This window comes from Chrysochloris asiatica, unplaced genomic scaffold (assembly GCF_000296735.1).
Source record: "Chrysochloris asiatica unplaced genomic scaffold, ChrAsi1.0 scaffold00010, whole genome shotgun sequence".
NCBI lineage: Eukaryota > Metazoa > Chordata > Mammalia > Afrosoricida > Chrysochloridae > Chrysochloris > Chrysochloris asiatica.
This window is the reverse complement of record NW_006408528.1, coordinates 38,432,379-38,435,938: the sequence shown is the minus strand read 5'-3', so window position 1 is coordinate 38,435,938 and position 3,560 is coordinate 38,432,379.

Genomic DNA, 3,560 nt, shown 5'->3' with positions numbered 1-3,560 from the left:
TTCTAGGCTGACCCGGTGCCTTGCCCTGAGCTATCCCCAGGATCCATTGGGGATCAAACTCCTGCAATTCAGAGTCTTCATTGACTGGTTTTTGTAAATAGATTACCAGGCCTTTCTTCCTAGTCTATCTTAGTCTGGGAGCTCCACTGAAACCTGTTCACCATCATAAAATCAAAAAGCCTGTTGCCTTTGATCTCAAACCCCAATCCTCTAACAGATGAGTGTGTATGAGACATAGAGGCAAGGAAGGTAAGAATTCTACCATCAAGCCGCTATAGTTCCAACAGCCTTCCTGTAGATGAGTCCTGTTTTTCAGGCAATTAGAACTCTTGGAGGTCCCCAGAGGGCCTGCGACATTTGAGTTAAAAGAGTCTGAGTTTCAATATTTTTAAAAATTCCTCTTCTTTGAACAGTATCTTTTAAAGAATACCACCCTCAGGTGCCCTGGTGGAATAATGGTTGCTGAAAGGTATGTCTGTAGGGAGTTCTGTGGAGTGATGCATAGGTTAAATCAGTTCCACACCTACTGCTCCGATTTTAACTCAGGTGAAATCAGGTCAGGTTGGACTACTTGAGGCAATTTTGAAATACAAACGTGAACCAGAGTGCCTGAAAGATGTGTAGAAACTGGGGTGGTGCAGGAGCACCCACTTTGCCTGGGTGTCTATAGCTGACCGAATGTGAGTCTTTCATAGTATTCTGAGCAACCGAAACAAGGAGTCTGCTGCCCAAATAGCCTGTTTGATTAAAATTATAGCTTTATCCTGGAGCCTAAATCAAGTGAGAGACATCTATGTGAGTCTGTATTGAGTCATGTGGTGATCCACAAAGAGTTTTCATATGCTACTAGGTGTGCTGCAGGACAATGCACTAGACCCCAGGTTGATTTAAACTGCAAGACTGGTGGTTCAAACCCACCAGCCACTGCTTCAAAACCCTATACAGGGTAGCTATGAGTTGGAATCAACTCATTAGCACTTCACAACAATAACAAGGTAACATTCAAGGAGCCCTGAGGGTGTAGTGCGTTATGAATTGGAATGCTAACAGCAACATCAGCAGTTTGAATCCGCTAGCCTCTTCACAGGAGAAAGATGACGCTTTCTGCTTCTGTAAAGATTTACAGCCTCAGAAACCTGATACAGGGTCACTCGGATTGACTCAACAGAGCAGCACCACCACCAAGTAACATTTAAAGAATTAGCTACTAAATCATCTTCTACAGAGGAAGCGTATTTCAATTTGAAATCTTGATTTTGTATTTGGTGATAATTTTAGAGTCTAAAATCCTAAGAATGCAAAATTGGTCCTGCTTAAGAAGTCCTGGTATGATACGATAGCATAAGCACTGGAAAGCAAGGTGGGTTTGAACCACAAGGTTGGCAGTTCAAACCTACCAGCAGCTCCTCGGAAACCCTATACAGGGTTGCTGTGAGTCAGAACTGACTCAAAGGCACTTAACAACAAAGGAATATGCCTAATTCTACTTATTATAGGCAAGTGGTGATTTTCTATTGGTAATATGACTTCATAGTCACCTTTTCCTCCAGGCATGGTTGTGAGGATTTAAGTCAATAATATGTGTACAGCTCTTATGAATATACAAGTCAATTAATAGATTTTATTTGCAGAGATATTCCTTTCTTTTTCATTTTAAAATTACCATTCAACACAAAGATTGTAAGATCAAATTTTATTTCACTTAAAAAAAAGGCTAATAGAAACAAAATCAACTTTAGAATCAGAATCCTTTTTTTTTTTTTTTTGTACTGCATAAAAAAGCATAAAACAATGGTCAGCTATAGATACATGGATTCTGGAAGCTAAATAAGAAAGCCACCACTCTTTTATCAGTTTGTTGTACTGTGGTGGATGAGGTGTTGCTGTGATTCTGGAAGCTATGCCACCAGTATTTTAAATACCAGCAGGGTCACTCATGCTGGACAGGTTTCAGCTGCATTTCGAGACTATGAAGAAGGAGTGATGAACTTCTTCTGAATATTTACTCACTGTCAGATAGCACCAGAATATTGAATACTGAAACATGACAAATAGCACCAGAATATTATAACATATAGTGCTGGAAAATGAGCTCCTCAGGTTAGAAGGCACTCAAAATACAACTGGGGCAGAGGTGCCTCCTCAAAGCAGACTTGACCATAATGACGTGAATGAAGTAAAGCCACTGGGACATTCATTTGCTGATGGGGCAGAACTCAAAATGAGAGAAAGAGCTGTAAATGTCCATTAATAATAGGAACATGGAATGTATAAGGTATGGATCTAGAAAACCGGAAATTGCCAAATATGAAATGGAAAGCATAAACATTGATATCCTAGGCATCAATGAGCTGAAATGGACTGGTATTGGCCATTTTAATCTGACAATCACATTGTTTATTATGCCAGGTATGACAAATTAAAGAGGGATGGTGTGATATTCATAATCAAAAAGAACATTTCAAGATGTGTCTTCAAATATAACACTATTTGTGACAGGATAATATCCATACACCTAAAAGGAAGACCAGTTAATACCACTATTATTCAAGTTATGCCAGTGAGGATGAACCAAAGGATTCAACAAACTTCTTCAGTTAATCAAACATGCAATCAAGATGTATTGATAATTCCAGGTGAATGTAATGCAAATGTTGGAAACAAAGAGGAAGGATCAGTAGTTGGAAAACATGGCCTTAGTAATAGAAATGATGCTGGAAATCGCATGACAGAATTTTACAAGACCAATGACTTATTCATAGCAAAAGCCTTTTTAAACAACACAAAAGATGACAATACACATGGACTTCACCAGATAGAAAACACAGGAATCTAATTGACTACATCTGTGGAAAGAGACAGTGGAAAAGCTCCATATCATCAGTCAAAACAAGGTCAGGGGTAGATTGTGGAACAGACCATCAATTGCTCATATGCAATTTCAGCCTGGACCTGAAGAAAATTAAAACAAGTCCACAGGGGCCATAATATGACCTTGAATATATCCCACCTGAATTTGGAGATCATCTTAAGAACAGAATTGATGCATTAGACACTAAAGACTGAAAAGCAGAAGAGTTGTAGAAGACAATAAAATAACATCACACAGGAAAACAAGCAAACGGATATTAAGACAAGAAATAAGAGAAAGACCAAAATGGATGTAAGAAGAGACTCTGAAACTTGCTTTCCAGAGTAGAGATTATAAAGCAAATGAAAGAAATAAGGAGGTAAAAGAGCGAAATAGAAATTTTCAATTTTTAATAATGAAATGTGCAAAGATCTGGAGTTAGAAGACCAAAAGGGAAGAGCATGCTCAGCATTTCAAAAACTGAAGGAAAAAAAATCAAGCCTCTAATTGCAATATTGAAGGATTCTATGGGCCTTTGAGCCGGACTTAAGGGCCCTAGCACAAGGAGATTCCTATTTAACAGCAATCATGCAACTGCCACTCGTCTGTCTGTCGTGCTGTGGTGGTTTGAATTGCTGTGATTCTGAGGGCTATGCCACCGGTATTTTAAATAACCAGCAGGGTCACCCATGGTGGACAGGTTTCAGAT